Source organism: Protopterus annectens, chromosome 8.part1 (assembly GCF_019279795.1).
Source record: "Protopterus annectens isolate FY-2018-M chromosome 8.part1, PAN1.0, whole genome shotgun sequence".
Classification (NCBI taxonomy): domain Eukaryota; kingdom Metazoa; phylum Chordata; order Ceratodontiformes; family Protopteridae; genus Protopterus; species Protopterus annectens.
Window position 1 is genome coordinate 56,007,760 of NC_056742.1, and position 17,976 is coordinate 56,025,735.

The following is a 17,976-nucleotide window of genomic DNA, read 5'->3' on the forward strand; positions in this document are numbered from 1 at the left end:
ACTTTTAGCTGGAAAGCTACATCTAATTCATACCTTATCAACAATTTCAACAAAACGTTTATTCTTATAAGACGGTAGTTTTGGTTATTTAGATTCAAGAAGATTTGCAATACCAAAGAAGGACTCTCTTGGAAAAAGTTTGCAGATTTAATTCTAGTAGAATTCAATTGTGAGTTGTATACATTATTTTTAATTGTTGTGGAATGCAGTCTTTATGTGTTGCTTGTTTTGGCAAGAAAATGGGAAATGGGCTATAGTCACATAAATTATACAAAAATAAATAAAAACTCCATGCTAACCATTTTTGACTGCCAGAGACTTTTTCAGTTTAACAGTTTTTTCAGGTCTAGAAAGAGAGTTTCTCCAAGCTTATATTATTCTTGTTAATGTTGTATTCTTCATAACCATATTTCATAGTTTTTATAAGTGTTCTTCAGTTCCTCTCAGAATGAAATAATGGATTTTGTTGTCATCACTTTACTAAATATGTTTTACAGATATTGGCCAGGATTCAGAAAGGTTGCTACCATCAGTAAGCCATGTTTACCACTGCTGGTAGATTTTATGATTTTTAGCCATACTGCAGTGCTTATCATAAAGTGTTGCAGCACTGTGGTGGGCTGTCTCTCTGGCCTTCTGCAGATGCTAATAAGGCAATCTGGAGGTGCAGAATATCATAACTGTCCATGTTCTCCTCCCTCAGAAATGCCTGTGGTAAGTGCTTTATACCACCAAGTGAGTCACAGAACCACTCTTGCTATGGAGTATAGTGGATAGGCAGTATTGTTGTGAGTGTGTATGTGTGTATGTGTTTGTGCTTGGGTGGTTGCAGTAGAGTGGTTAATTAGACAATCAGTAGGGAGGGTGTGTGCATAGGTGAATGGGGGAGGGTGTGCATGACTGCCCTTTGTTGAGGTGGTTGTGAAAGATGGAGAGCGTGTGTGTGTGTGTGTGTGTGTGTGTGTGTGTGTGTGTGTGTGTGTGTGTATGTTAATGTGTTTGTGCTTGGGTGGTTGCAGTAGAGTGGTTAATTAGACGATCAGTAGGGAGGGTGTGTGCATAGGTGAATGGGTGAGGGTGTGCATGACTGCCCTTTGTTGAGGTGGTTGTGAAAGATGGAGAGCGTGTGTGTGTGTGTGTGTGTGTGTGTGTGTGTGTGTGTGTGTTAATGTGTTTGTGCTTGGGTGGTTGCAGTAGAGTGGTTAATTAGACGATCAGTAGGGAGGGTGTGTGCATAGGTGAATGGGTGAGGGTGTGCATGACTGCCCTTTGTTGAGGTGGTTGTGAAAGCTGGAGAGCGTGTGTGTGTGTGTGTGTGTGTGTGTGTGTGTGTGTGTGTGTGTGTGTGTGTGTGTGTTAATGTGTTTGTGCTAGGGTGGTTGCAGTAGAGTGGTTAATTAGACAATCAGTAGAGAGGGTGTGTGCATAGGTGAATGGGTGAGGGTGTGCATGACTGCCCTTTGTTGAGGTGGTTGTAAAAGATGGAGAGTGTGTGTGTGTGTGTGTGTGTGTGTGTGTGTGTGTGTGTGTGTGTGTGTGTGTGTGTGTGTGTGTTAATGTGTTTGTGCTTGGGTGGTTGCAGTAGAGTGGTTAATTAGACAATCAGTAGGGAGGGTGTGTGCATAGGTGAATGGGGGAGGGTGTGCATGACTGCCCTTTGTTGAGGTGGTTGTGAAAGATGGAGAGCATGTGTGAGTGTGTGTGTGTGTGTGTGTGTGTGTGTGTGTGTGTGTGTGTGTGTGTGTGTGTGTATGAGTAAGTGTGTCAGGGCGGGGTGCATCCATATCTCTCAACTCCCTCTAAAATAATGAGCAGTGGATGTAATACGGGGGGACACTAAACAACAGAGAAAATTTTAAATATGACAGAAATAACCAAAAATGTAGTACAACAACAGGGTTTTATTGTGCAAGGGACACAAGGGGGACCCTAGCCATTGGAGACATTGCTATGATCTTCTTAAAACGTTAATTGAGGTCAGGTTTTGTAGCATGAAATAGGGATACAGTGATGTATGAAACTCTAATGTCTGGCATTACTGAATAACTGCAACCATTTGTGATTTACTAGTAGCAATGGTAAATCAAGGACATTGTATAAAACTATAACATTAGGGAAAGGTAAGGGATAGAGTTGTGTGTCCATATGTGTGTGTCCATGTGTGTGTGTGTGTGTGTGTGTGTGTGTGTGTGTGTGTGTGTGTGTGTGTGTGTGTGTGTGTGTGTGTGTGTGCGTGTGTGTGTGTGTGTGTGTGTGTGTGTGTGTGTGTGTGTGTGTGTGTGTGTGTGTGTGTGTGTAATTGTGTGAGGGATGAATGAGGGGGGTGCCTATGCTAACATGTTGCTTTGGTCACCAGCAGCAATTACCACAAATGCAGCAGAAAATGACCAGATAGCACTTGCAGTAATCATCAAGTGATTGAGAGGCACACAAATTAGCAGACAATAAGGTATATACTCATTGCAGCTAATGTGTCTCTGAATAGTTTTTGCTATCATGCTAGCAGTCCTTTTGACATAGCCTTACGTTCGAAGTTGGACCTGTTTCTGAATCTTTGCCATTGTTAAGCTTCCATTTTAAAATTTTTATTTATTTATTTTTTTACTCTGATGTGTACTGCTGGAAGCAGACTTCTTATATTTTTTGATTCCATAAAGTAGTCGATGAGCACTGAGAAGTTCATCCGAAGCTTGGCATGTTTTGCAGTCCTGGACTAAGGAAGTATCCTTGATGCAAAGGTATTGGTGAAGTGATATGGTCTATTGCCTAACTCCAGCTTGTAAACACTGTAAAGCTATGAACTATAGATTGTGTGCAATAGTACAGTTTTTAAACTTATTAAACAGTCCTGTAATATAGTTAAAAAGGCTTTTGTACTAAGTGTTGGATAGAAAGAGAGAATCACATAAAACCAATTACAGAAAAATAAATGTTGCATCTAATCATTGATAATAATAATGAAGCGATACAGCAAAGTTTCTTCTGAAGGGAGGAAAGCCTCCTGTGCATCCTACTGTGGGGAAGATACTCCTTACACACATTCAGTATTTTAATTTTTCTTAGTATAAGGCTGCCAAAGTTGAGAAAGGAAAATGGCCTGAATGCAGATGCAGTACCATTGGCAAAACTCTGGGGGAATAAAGAAAAATGGTAAAATATTTCATTTTCCTGGCATCACTTTTCGTTTTGATTTCTTATTGCTTAAAGTTGGATTGGGAACTGTTTAACAGTATACATAGCTTTTAAAGAAAAAGTAAGAGAATGACTATATATTTGTTCATATCAACAGGTACTCAAAAGTGCATGAGCAAGTATACAGAGCAGTAAAGAACAGTAACAGTGAAGACTGGGTAAGTGTTAAAATACTTCTGACTGATTTGCTTTTGAACTTGAGTAACTGAGATTTAATGGTAATTATTTTGCCATTTATCAGTTTTAAGTCTTATCATCAACCTTATCTTTGGGATATGTCTCAGTTCCTTTCAAAATAACTGATCCAGATTCAAAAACAGATGCAGGGCTTCTTACTTAACCCATAATGTTTGGTGAACTTTTGTGGCACTATTATTGGGCTTTGTGACTGATTTTATTATCTTATGTGCAACTTGTAAAACATCTTTAGCCTATCCCGTTTTCAGATAATAGAAGAGATATTTTTAAAATACACCACACAGATTTAAATCCACTTGTGTGTCTGTAAAAGGTCTGAACATGCTCAACCAGCATTAAATTTATAGCAAAGTTGGCCTGTGTTAGCATGTTCTCACTTTTGAAAGTCATATCCTTTTTTATTGCTGTTTCTGAATGCTGTAATCTTAGAACAAAAATGCAGTACCCTCACTACACTGAAAAAAATGTGAGTATATTAAGACACTCATTTTTTAGTTTATAATGGCAGTCCATCTTGTTTCATATACATATGTGCACACATACAAGTTCATAAGTAAGTACTAGTCTAGCTGTCCTTGCAGACTATTTTAAGCCTAATTTTCCTCTTAAAGTTCAGAATGAAACCTTGTACCTCATGTGTGTCAGATAAATACCTTAAACATTATGCCAATCACCAACCCCTTGTGCTCTTGTTTCATCTTTTAATTCCAGAAAGGAGTCAAGTTCCTCAAATAGTTAAATAGCTAAAATAGGTGGTGCAGCGGTAGCATTGTTGCCTCACAGCAAGAGGTTCTTCCGTTCAATTCTTGGCTTGGGTTGGGAGTGCCTTCTGTGTGGAGTCTGCATGTCCTCCCCATGGTCGAGTGGGCGTTCGAAAGATGTGCGTTGAATGGGCGTGCCTTAGTTGAAGGCTGGGCGTCGGGCTGGCAACTCAACACCATAAAAAAAAACAACTGCCAATCATTAGCGGACTAGAGTTCCACTGTGGTGACCACTAACCAGGAAAAGTCGAAAGACAAACAACAACATTAGACATATCAAAGAAGCATGCAGTATGGTGTCCTACTTTGTTTGCTTTATAGTCTTGACTTTTATCTTGTTTGTTTTGTATCGAGGCGTGTATTTTATTTGTGGTCCCTTTTAGCAGGAAATAGTCAAAGGATAGTGCTTATAAAGGAAAGCTGATGTGCCAGGGGGTTTTGGTCTGTGTAACTTTTTGACAGACCAGAACAGCCCCGAGCATGGTGATGTGCTTTATTTGATTGACTTTTACCATTTTATTTTGCGGAGAGACTTGTATTTTATCCCTGAATTCTAGTGACAGTTAAGCACATTTATGTGTGAGCCATCAAGGAATGAAGAAGTGTATCAGTTTGCAAACTTACCATTTATCTGAAGGTTGCAGCCACTTTCCTGACTGCATAAGGGGGTGCTGTATTCCTGAGAGTGTCATCCTTTGGATGAAATGTTAAACAAAGGTTCAGTCTGCTTCAGTCAGTGGCAGTTCAAATGGATATAAAAGATCCCCCAGCACCTCTTGAAAAGAACAGGGGTCCTTTATTTAACATAACATAGAAAAATTACATATTTTCATATTTGTAACATTTGCATATTTAAAGGCACAAATATACACATTTCTAGTTCTTAGTATTTCTTTTTTACATAATTGTTGTTCTTCCATAATTAATCCCCATTCCTTGTACTACAACTTTACTCTAATTTTTTGCAATATATCTGTCAAAATTCGCACCCATTAAATAAGATTTCATTCAGTATCTCATTCCAAATAACCCATATTACATAAAATACATTTTTATCTACCGCTCTTTTATACTGTTTCTTCTTTTTCTTACAATATTAATACATAATCATATTCATGCACATTCTTCTAATTCAGTTGCCAATTCCATACTTCTCCATATTATCCCACAAAACATCATGCCCAACAGTATCAAATGATTTGCTAATATCACCTACCACAAATTTCACATCCTCCCTTTTACTAACATCTACAGTTTCTTTGACAGCCAATAACATTTCTTGATATTCCTTCCCTTTTCTAACATGTATACTTTCTTCTATATTATTGCTCATCCTTCCTTCAATTCTCCTCTGTATTTTTCCCATAAAAATATGTTATAATCCATGTTATTTAGAGTGATTTTTTTATTTCATTCTTCTCATCTTTTTTCCTTATGAATTTTAAAATCCCACTTCATAACTTTCAACCATTTATTCAGCATATTTACAAACTACCCTCTTTGCCAGTCCACTAATTTCTTGTACATTCCATACCATATACCTTTTGGGCCGGATACTGAATTTCTTTACTTTCCATTCCTCTTATTTTTCACCCTTTTATCTGACAGCACACTCCATGAAAGAGCAGAACAGTCATTTGGATAATCCGGCTCAATTATGTTCAGCAAAACATCATCTACAAAGCCTAACTTGCTTCATTCTCTATTGAGGCAGCTGAACACTACTCATTTGTATCATCCACCACAAAGGAATCTTTATCTGCATTGTCATACTTCTCAGTACATTTGTTTTAACTATTTATTTGCTTTTTTAGGGTGCAAATCTTAAAAAAATGGTTTATTGTTTAGTGGCATCTAATAATTTACCTAGCCATTTAATTTTCACCAGTTCAGTACTTCTTATTTTAGCTGCAATTATTTTGCGAGGTTTATAGGTGTACATCGGCATCAGCAAATGTAGACTTTCCAACAGGTAACGCCTTGTTCTCTTCACTAGTAATTTTGATTTGTATTCACGTTAGCATTATGTAGTCAGACATTTTTCTGGTTGATGCATTGTCAGTACTTGAATGTGGTCTGTTTTTATACTTAGTATGCATAACGTATTATTTTAAGTTGTAGTAGTCACTGAGTTTATTTCTTGTTTCACTGTTTTCTTGTATCTAGTTATTTGTTACATTTCTTCTTTTTTCTGTAATGTCTGTATTATTAGAAATGCTCTGTAATGGCAGTTAAAAACCTCTAACTCATTTTGCCTGGATGATTTATTAACACAAAGCTACATAAGAAAGTACTGCGCTTGCAATATGTTTTTCAAAGACCTTAATACTTCCAAGGAAAATACTTCTAAGTGTAGAAAATGCTCTTACCTCTTAATATCGGCTCTAATATAGATTCATTAGAAGTTTATAGACGTTAGAGGTCTGGTTGAACCAAATGACTTTTTTGTAAAGAAAAGTTAATAAAAGAAGTATAGAATATTTAAATGTATCCAAAAACAACAGGAGGACAAAAGATAGGCTCCATAGTTCATAGGTTCATAGGTAGGTACTAGGCTATTGGCCTAGGGCCTATATAAGCCTAGCCAAAAAGGTACCCTGGTAGCTCCAGGTTATAAAGCTTTTATCAGGCACAAGCAATTTCACATCTGCTTCTTCAGGTGCATAAAAACAAACTGAAACTAGTCATACTTTTAAACATTGCTGAATGCATCACATGACAATACATCACATGTCTATATATACTCAATTACTATAAAATATTAAAGCTTAATAGTAACCACAAAATAACTAAATATTCAAAGAAAATCATAAAAATATAATCATAAAATATTTCTTACATACTTTGTGCACTATAAAAACATTATTAAAATACATATTCTTAAAAACAACTACTTTACCTACATAAAGGTCTGGCCTTTAACTTTGGTCTCAGTGGTACTTGTTCATTGAGACCATGTCCCATGTCAGCTCTGAATAAGACTATCCAGCTAGCTTCCAGTGCCTCTGTTTTATTACATATGCCCCCCCCCTTTTTACTCACAAAACTCCTAGAAATGGCCATAAACTTAAATTTATGTTGGTTGTTAGTATTCACAACATGTTTGGGCAGGGCATTAAAGTTATATAGTAACCACAAAATAACTAAATATTCAAAAAAAAAAATAAAAATATAATCATAAAATATTTCTTATATACTCTGTGCACTATAAAAACATTATTAAAATACATATTCTTAAAAACAACTTCTTTACCTACGTAGAGGTCTGGCCTTTAACTTTTTGGTGATGATTTGGACTGGCAGCATAATGGCGTAGCTATGGGCACATCCTGTGCCAATAGCTATGCCAATGCTGTCATGGTTGTATGGGGTATACAAGAAGCAATTAGTTTGCGACATACTAAGGCTAGACCTTATTCGGATAGATGGTCTAAGGAAAAAGAGACCAGTGGTGATAAGCCTAAGTTAAACGTGCCATTAAGCTTCTCTAGCGATGTTGGGTCTTACATGAACATTATACGTAAACACAGTGGGATAATGACCACTGACAAGGTGGTCACAAAATGGATAGAGAATGAACCTAAATTTTTGTTCAGAAATCAAACGTCTTTGAAGAGAAGCTTATGTGCACCCAGAGAAAAGAAAACACCTATGGGTGGTATGAGGACTAATCCTTGTGGCAAATGTTCATACTGTGGGTATATAGATATAAGCAATGAATTTTTGCATCCAGATTAGGACCAGCTATATAAATTTAAAGTACAAGCCACATGTGATACACAGCATATAGTGTATCTTGCTGACTGTGTAGTATGCAAGACATTTTATATTGGGAAAACAGACCGTACACTCAAGGAGAGGATTAGAGAACACATTTATCACATAGGGAAAAGAGGAGAAGTAATGCCCTGGCCAAACATGTTGTTAATACTAACAACCAACATAAATTTAAGTTTATGGCCATTGCTAGGTGTTTTGTGAGTAAAGGGGGGGGGGAGCATATGTAATAAAACAGAGGAACTGGAAGCTAGTTGGATAGTCTTATTCAGAGCTGACATGGGACATGGTCTCAATGAACTAGTACCACTGAGACCAAAGTTAAAGGCCAGACCTTTATGTAGGTAAAGTAGTTGTTTTTAAGAATATGTATTTTAATAATGTTTTTATAGTGCACAAAGTATGTAAGAAATATTTTATGATTATATTTTTATGATTTTCTTCGAATATTTATTTTGTGGTTACTGTTTAGCTTTAATATTTTATAGTAATGGAGTATATATAGACATGTGATGTATTGTTGTCATGTGATGCATTTAGCAATGTTTAAAAGTATGATTAGTTTCAGTTTGTTTTTATGCACCTGAAGAAGCAGATGTGAAAGCGCTTGCGCCTGAATAAAGCTTCATAACCTGGAGCCAAGGGCACCCGCAGGCAGGTGCAAGGGGGTGTACTTGCACCCCCCTGGAATCGGCTAGCTGGGATTAGTTTTATTTTCATTAAAAAAGTTTTTTTTAAAGGGCGGGCGTTCCTCTTTAAGGGCGCCCATTGCATCCCATCCCATCCCGTCTCACAGATGCAACAGGTGTTTGTGACCTGTTTCCGCATCAGGAATTTAAATTCCAGAGTGGACTACAGGTAATGAGTATGCTGACATTATCGCATGGCGTGAGCGGGAACTGAAACGGATGGTTTGAGAAACAGACAGTTTCTGCTGATGGTCTGATGGGTTTTCTTTTGCGAGGACTGACTGAAGATGGAGTGGAGTAGAAACAGTTGTGCTGCAGAATTGCTTATGTTCTGGGAGGAGAAACGGACAGTTTCTGCTGATGGGTTTACTTTAGCTGCGAGGACTGACTGAAGATGGAGTGGAAACAGTTGTGCTGTGGAATCTGGATGCTTTTTGCTTTTCAGAGTGAGTTAGCTGGCATGTGTGTATGTGTGTGTCTGTGTGTTTCTGCACTTTCTTTAGTGAGATACTCATGTATTATTTAGAAAATTATTTCTAACAACACAGACATTAACTTTGGTAGGACAGTGATTCTGGTTGGAAACCTTCTGTCTACTGTATATGAAAATGCAATTATGTCATATTTTTCTGCTCATCATATATGCACTCATGTTTATCTTTCTTAGGTACTATACTAGAATGTGTATTAGGCAGTCAGAAAATGTTATTTTTGTTTTTAATTCACTTTTCCTCTAATTCAAAGATTTCTAATATTCTGACATTTTGCATCTTTAAATATCAGAAATAGTTTAATATATGCCTTATCCTTCATGTTAGTTGATGTTTGCATGCTAGCAATGCACTTGCTGCCACTTACTTGAACAGGCAAGTGGTCAAACTCCACTCCCACTAATTCAATCTCTTGTAATTACTTAGTTCTCAACACTACCCAATAAACCTGTTTATCCCTACTGGGACCTTAACTCTAACCCTAAATCTCCCTTACTGCTCTCGAACCAAAAAAACTCCCTCTTGATCCTTAACCCTAAGACCTACCCCCCACTCCCTAACCATAAAACTCTCTTCCCAACAGGTGCCTTAAGCAACACTCCCATCCACCCATTCATTCACATCTGCTGAACTTATCTTGCTTGGACTGGAATAATGTGTCCATGTAAGCTGTGACAGCTGCATGCCTGAACCTACATTTGAGTCTCAGTGCAAGTAGCAGCCTACGTGATCTACAAGATGCATGAGTCCAAGGATTCGAGACAGTGAGTTTCAAGTGCATGGGGCTCACATGGTTGTAGTAGACTCTTGTATTACTGGTGTTTGATCTTAGTGTCTTTCTGCATCATCAATATTGCTAAGCATTATCAGTATAGGATGGTATGAAGACTTTCTGAAACTGCATATTTCAAAAAGAGTGCTTCTCTTTGCCTCAAAAGATGTTGAGAGCTTTGTTTTACATATTGATACTTCAGTTACAAAGTTCTTGATGTAGAGCTATGGTTCATATCTCTGAGCACCAGTTGTATCTTCATGATTTTTTTTTGAACTATCCAAGCTAATTATATCACTTCAGCTACTGGCTGCTGGCAATGTTGATGGGTGTTTTTAGTATGCAAACTTTACTCCTGTTGTAAAACTCATAGTTGTACCTGACATCTGATTTTCTGTCTTTATGGATATGATAGTGTTAAGAGCAGCTGTACATTTATAATGAAATTCTGCCTTCACTCAAGCTTTTATATACTTAGAGCATGCACTATCTGGAGCAGTGCTTCTGATTTAATGAGCAACTGTTGGGAAGCAAAGAGCAGAAAACATTGCCCTCCCCACACCAAATAAAAGATGCATTACCCAGATGGTAAAGGAAGTGTAGCAAGCAGCAATTATTTCCAAAAAAATATTATTTTTTTAACAATTTAAATTAATTCTAGAAAAAACTGGTACGGCTTCAACATACAGTGATCATGCATTACAGCACTTCAAATGTATTTATATAAAAACATACAGACACAAGGTGTTTTCTTCAGTATACTGAAGACCAGCTTGCTGAAGTGAAGTCACTGAGCTTTGTTTTCATTCAGAAGAGCTTAACAAAAACAGAAACAGAGGGAAGCGGTTGATTATAATAGAAATTATGTGAATGGCTGCTAGGGGCTTCTGACTTCTCAGGTAAATGTGTAGCTGAATACCTACTGCTGTTTGCTCCACAAACTGTTTTTCTTTTTTTAACTTTTTTTCCCCTTTAAACAAGTGCTTTTTCTTTTAACGTGCACACCACTCATGAAAACACAGCACACCAAGGCAAGGTGCATTGGGACAGTTGCAGCTGCTTGTTTCATTTTTTGGGGCAGGTATTTTTTTTCTTTACCTTTCTCAGTAGGCTTACCTGGTTAACAAATAAAAAATGTTTAAAATTTGTTCCTTTTTGGGACTCTGTCCACTATTTTTGGCTTTGCCCAGATTTCTTGAATAAAAAAGGTGAACATTTTTTTGACTGTTCCTTTTAAAACAGGCTATAATTACTTATAGTACCACAAGATTCAAAGTTGTAGACCTCGCCTTTTTCCAGACTGGCAAAACTTTTCATTGCATGTATAATGCAGGTAGGAGCTGAGAATTTACTGAAATATTTTTGATTAATAAGAGCTTATTTTATATGTCAGGGTGCAGGAGAGTGACTGCTACTTTGCTGTACATAATACAGAGCTCTTGTCATTTTAAGTACTGATTTTTTTTCACAGTAAGCTGTTAGCTATTAGACAGACATAACCACACCTGCAGAGTATCTCACAAAGGTTACTGTAGCCAACATGTCTATGGCTTACACTACTGTGATTCTGTATTTATATATTGTGTGTAGAAGTAGACTGTTATCATGGAAATGTTCTGAATAGGGTAGTTTTGTAATTATTGATGCATGCATTTTGCTTCATTGCTTACTAGAAAAAATGTTTAAACAATACATTTAAAATGGATTCTAACTTAAGACTAACATGTACTGTATTATACAAGGAATATAATTTAATACAATCAAGAAGGTGAATCAAAGAATGCATACATGTATGCATGGACCTAAAATGTGTTTGAAAACAGCCCAGAGGAAAGTGTGAAAGGTTCAAAATCATGGGCAAATTTTAAGCTTTACTCTTGTTACCAAAGCAATGGATGAAGGTAAAACAGTTCACACCACATTACCTTGACCTAGCCAAGCTTTTTCACTCAATCCCCTACTCAGGTGTAGTACAAACGATGAATAATGTAGGAGCAAACGCTTAGATCACCAGCTGCATTAATGAATAATGTAGGAGCAAACACTTAGATCACCAGCTGCATTGCCAACTTGGCTCACAGGATGCAGGAGATCAAAATAGGGGAAGAGACCAGTCACCAGTGGAGTCCCCAGGGTTCGGTGCTGATACGTTTCTGTTTGACAAACGGAAAACACGACAAACTAGTACAACTAATATCACAAAGTATCCAACAGTAAAGGCAAAACACGATGGCAATTAACCTGTTTATTAACTGAATAAAGCGCTTTTCGTTGTCGTAAATGCGGCAACTTCATCAGATTCATACAGATAAATTCGTCACAAGTTTAAATAAGTGAAACGACAGTCACATGACCACCATCAGCTGACATATTGTGCATGTCTAAAAAAGTACTGAGTCCAATAACTATAGTCAATTCATTAGATTACATACAAAAATCTAAAAGTAGGCCTAAAACAAAAATCTTTTAACCAGCGAAAACCTCCGGATGTAACAATATAGAGTTGGTAAATAAAAAAATATAACGATGTAGACACACAGACGACTCATTAATACATCCAAGGTAAAACATGAAAATAAACACAAACTACTCTGTGTTCGTGTCAACTAATGAACTATTACTGTAAAATAAATTAAACTAAAATAGATTGACTACATCAATTTATCCACTCTCTTCAAGTTCTATGTGTTGGCAAAGTAGATATAATGCTATAAGGATTTTTTTATCAGTATAGATAAAAGTGTCCATCCTACGTAGTACTTAACCATATCATATCCATTTCCCACAAATATAGATGCATATTAAACCCACCACAAAGTACATATGTAAAAAATATATACATATATGCAGACATATTAAACAACTAATACTATACAAAAAGAGAACTCATCGAATATACCAAGGGTCCTCTAATAATTCATCTAATCAGGCTCTTAAGTTTTAGAAGACAAGAAATGTTGCAGGAATCATTTAATCCAGGGCTTGAAAAAATGTTTAAACAATACATTTAAAATGGGTTCTAACTTAAGTCTAACGTGTACTGCTTTATACAAGGAATATAATTTAATACAATCAAGAAGGTGAATCAAGGAATGCATACATGTATGCATGGACCTAAAATGTGTTTGAAAACAGCCCAGAGGAAAGTGTGAAAGGTTCAAAATCATGGGCAAATTTTAAGCTTTACTCTTGTTACCAAAGCAATGGATGAAGGTAAAACAGTTCACACCACATTACCTTGACCTAGCCAAGCTTTTTCACTCAATCCCCTACTCAGGTGTAGTACAAACGATGAATAATGTAGGAGCAAACGCTTAGATCACCAGCTGCATTAATGAATAATGTAGGAGCAAACACTTAGATCACCAGCTGCATTGCCAACTTGGCTCACAGGATGCAGGAGATCAAAACAGGGGAAGAGACCAGTCACCAGTGGAGTCCCCCAGGGTTCGGTGCTGATACGTTTTCTGTTTGACAAACGGAAAACACGACAAACTAGTACAACTAATATCACAAAGTATCCAACAGTAAAGGCAAAACACGATGGCAATTAACCTGTTTATTAACTGAATAAAGTGCTTTTCGTTGTCGTAAATGCGGCAACTTCATCAGATTCATACAGATAAATTCATCACAAGTTTAAATAAGTGAAACGACAGTCACATGACCACCATCAGCTGACATATTGTGCATGTCTAAAAAAGTACTGAGTCCAATAACTATAGTCAATTCATTAGATTACATACAAAAATCTAAAAGTAGGCCTAAAACAAAAATCTTTTAACCAGCAAAAACCTCCGGATGTAACAATATAGAGTTGGTAAATAAAAAAATATAACGATGTAGACACACAGACGACTCATTAATACATCCAAGGTAAAACATGAAAATAAACACAAACTACTCTGTGTTCGTGTCAACTAATGAACTATTACTGTAAAATAAATTAAACTAAAATAGATTGACTACATCAGTTTATCCACTCTCTTCAAGTTCTATGTGTTGGCAAAGTAGATATAATGCTATAAGGATTTTTTTATCAGTATAGATAAAAGTGTCCATCCTACGTAGTACTTAACCATATCATATCCATTTCCCACAAGTATAGATGCATATTAAACCCACCACAAAGTACATATGTAAAAAATATATACATATATGCAGACATATTAAACAACCAATACTATACAAAAAGAGAACTCATCGAATATACCAAGGGTCCTCTAATAATTCATCTAATCAGGCTCTTAAGTTTTAGAAGACAAGAAATGTTGCAGGAATCATTTAATCCAGGGCTTGAAAAAATGTTTAAACAATACATTTAAAATGGGTTCTAACTTAAGTCTAACGTGTACTGCATTATACAAGGAATATAATTTAATACAATCAAGAAGGTGAATCAAGGAATGCATACATGTATGCATGGACCTAAAATGTGTTTGAAAACAGCCCAGAGGAAAGTGTGAAAGGTTCAAAATCATGGGCAAATTTTAAGCTTTACTCTTGTTACCAAAGCAATGGATGAATGTAAAACAGTTCACACCACATTACCTTAACCTAGCCAAGCTTTTTCACTCAATCCCCTACTCAGGTGTAGTACAAACGATGAATAATGTAGGAGCAAATGCTTAGATCACCAGCTGCATTAATGAATAATGTAGGAGCAAACACTTAGATCACCAGCTGCATTGCCAACTTGGCTCACAGGATGCAGGAGATCAAAACAGGGGAAGAGACCAGTCACCAGTGGAGTCCCCCAGGGTTCGGTGCTGATATATTTTCTGTTTGGCATATACATCTCAAAAGTAAAAGGAAATACCAAAGAGCTTTGGCCAGCTAAGTTTGGGATGACTGCAAGCTAGGAGAAGTTAGTGAATCCCTAAATGACTTAACCATCATGCAGGAAGGTTTGTCCCAAATAATAACTGGTGTCAAAATCATGACAATGCCCTCTGAGAACTGATCCAATTGTTTGGCATTTGGGAACTTGTGTGCAGAGTGACCTAACTTTTGACCAGCATGTGCCCATCATCATAAGAAAGCCTTTTAATATTGTACAGCTTATAAAAAAATTGACTGTGACTAGATCTAGAGATGTTGTTGTCCCCCTTTACAATGTTCTCATTATATCAATCATTTTGTATAATGCCCACTTTGGCATGCATCTGTCCAGCCCCATGCAACAATTAGAATATCTTCAGATATACCTTAATAAAAGGATACAAGTCCTAAACAATAGGTCTTGCATGAACCACCTCAAAGATTTATTATTATACTCAGTATCCTACAAAGTGCTTAGAGGTGACATGTCTGGCATACAAAGCATCCTCTGACATAATACAGATGGATCTAATGAACATCAGCAAGTCAAATGGCATCATAAATACTCAGTCCAGGTATCTAAACTGAATGTTGTGGAGAGATGGATATATATTACAGAGGCTACCAATGTTCCGGAATACACTGTCCATAAAAATAAAGCAAAGCTCATCCATCCATATTCAAATGCAACTTGGATCTAAGGATGGGTAATAGAAAATGTACTCCAGGATTTCCGCTCATGCCACTAATGGATAGAGGCAGTTCCTAAATGCTGTATCCCTTACATGGCCCCCTCAAACTATCTAGGGTATGATCACAGTTGTTCTCACTAGGGCTAATATACAATTATCAGCCATGGGGATAGCTAAGACCAATCAGAAAATGTTAATTCAAGCACCAAAAGGGAATTGGCTAAGCTTAAAATGTCCTCCAAGTGAACCTATGTTGTGGTAGCAAATAGTTATAATAAAATTACCCTTTTTCATTCACTAAGTGCCCCTGTCACCCTCTGCCCCCCAGTCTTTAACCGCTTCTGGCACCTATGGTGTGTGTGTGTGTTTGTGTTTCAAAGGTGTGTGTGTGTGAGAGAGATCGTGAAATGCTCAGTTAGCAGATGGGATTTATGTTCAAGTGCATTTTCAAGAAATTGTGAGCATCAAGGGAAGAGAAGCTTACTGCTGCTCATGCTAAGTATGCTTAAAATGTGCAACTGTTTTGTTTAGCAAATGGTATCACTATTGTGATATAGAATTTTAAAGCAGTGTTAGTAGCAGGTAGAAAATTTGAATCTTGATGTAAGTTCTACTCCCACAGCATGTAGATTTGTATTTGGAGGGGGTGTGGTGCTGCAGTCCTGAGTATGTCCTCCTTTGGATGAGATGCCTAGTAACTAAGTACCTGTTTTTTCAGCTTGCCACCCATTCCCTATTGCAATATACCAGCTTACCATCATTTTTAATTTAACATAGGCAATTTATTCTTCTAGGGCAGCAGACACTGAATTTGTAGATGAAACACTGAAATATAAAGTTGTTTTCTAGCAACAACCTTGTCATTAGTTTCAGATCTCTTTAATGTGGAATTATTCAGATGACTTTTACTTCTGCAGAGATTGTGCATATTGACTGATATTGGTGGATTGCAATGACAGAATTTTGAGTAGCCTTGTATGGTTGAAAAGGTCTGAATTGGGCAGTTTGTCAGTTTTGGTTCATGTGTTTTGTCGCATTGCTTATTGGAAAAATGTTCAAAACTATAAATTTAAAACTAACAAGTGGTGAGACTTTATACAAGGGATATAATTTGATTATTATATATTATAATTAATACAGTCAGGAAGTTGAATCAAAAAACTTTTGCATGGTCCTAAAAATGTTTGCAAGGGACCTATGATTTTAAACAGCCCAACAGTAAACTTAACTCGCCACAGTTCAGATGCGGTTTCTTTGAATGTTTCAAAGGTAGAGAAGTTTTAATGCCAAGTCTTTTTTCATTGTAAGACTATCACTTTGTTTATCAAATGTCTGTCAGTGTTTGTGCTATAAAATATGCAATAAATGTTGTAAATTAAATCAAAATATCTGTAATAATTTTAGAAGTAAAGCATACAACGGTATGCACACTGAGTTTTGAACAGTGTTTATGGCAACTGGGGATAAATGGCCAAGAAATGGGAAACTGAGATATGTGTGTGGGTGGGGTATGGGTGGTGGGAGGGGTCTGGGTTTGCATCCCCCTGTAAAAAAATCCTTTGGGCTCCCTTGCCTGGAGCCTATCTTGTGTCCTCCTGTTGTTTTTGAATACTTTGCTGTAGTTTTGCTGTGGACACAAAGACCTGCATACGAATATTTTTTATTGTTCTTGCTAATATTTAAATGTACTTCTGTCAGTAATACTGTGCAAGGATGTTTTTAGCATTAATCAGTAATGATCTTGATTCATTTCTCAAAAAAAAAAAAAATCCTGCACAAATCCTTTCATTTTGTGAACCAGTTGTATATTTGGTACTTGCTCAACAGGGAGTGAATTTATTTTATAAACTAGCACTTTTTAAGCATGTTAAATTCTAGGTATGTTTTATAGATGGCTCTGTTTTGTATTATTTGGGGCAGTGACAAAATATGTTTTGCATTTTGGAAATCAACTTGCTAAGTACAGAAAATGAGACATTATCCTAAATAAAAGTTATTAGTATTTCACAATTGATTTCTGATGACAGTGCTTTTAATTCTGAGATGTTGAGACTAAGAGAAATATGATAAGTTGAAGATTCCAGTTATAACTTTTTTGATTCAGTAGTAAATAAAATATTTAATGAGTTATGGGAAATATTCTCCTGTTTTGAATGTTAATAGTCAAGAAAATATGCAAGCATTTAGTCTGACAAAAATGAATGCAACATGCTTAAACTCATAGCCAGCCATAGGCACAGGCCAACTAGGCAGCCGCCTAGGGCACCACTTTAGCAGGGACGCTTTTCCAGTATTTATTTGGTGTAGGTAGACCAGGATGGGGGCACCAGGTGGTGTGGTAGGGGGCACCTTGGAGCCCTTTTGCCTAGGGCACCAGTTGACCTAAGGCCGCTCCTGCAGAATTAATACTGATGGAATGAATGCTAATTTGAGTTAGAGAACCCCTCTCTATGTCTGTTGCCTCCACCAAGGATCACTGGTAGGCAACATCATTATAACTGCCCTTCTCCTTTGGATGGGCAAAACCATTCCTCCCTGCTAGCACCTCAGAAGCCCAGGATGCTAATCAATCCCAGGTCACCT

At 36.9% G+C, this 17,976-nt stretch overlaps 1 protein-coding gene across 4 annotated transcripts in view; it reads left to right on the forward strand.

Annotated features, from left to right (window-relative positions):
• The window catches only part of ZNF536 (zinc finger protein 536), a 1,745,320-nt gene that overhangs the window by 239,176 nt on the left and 1,488,168 nt on the right, over positions 1-17,976 (forward strand). For all 4 annotated transcript variants that reach the window (XM_044081674.1, XM_044081671.1, XM_044081673.1 and 1 more), the window contains exon 2: positions 3,290-3,350. The gene's annotated coding sequence lies outside the window, so the exon portion shown is untranslated. The remainder of the gene's footprint in view (positions 1-3,289; positions 3,351-17,976) is intronic.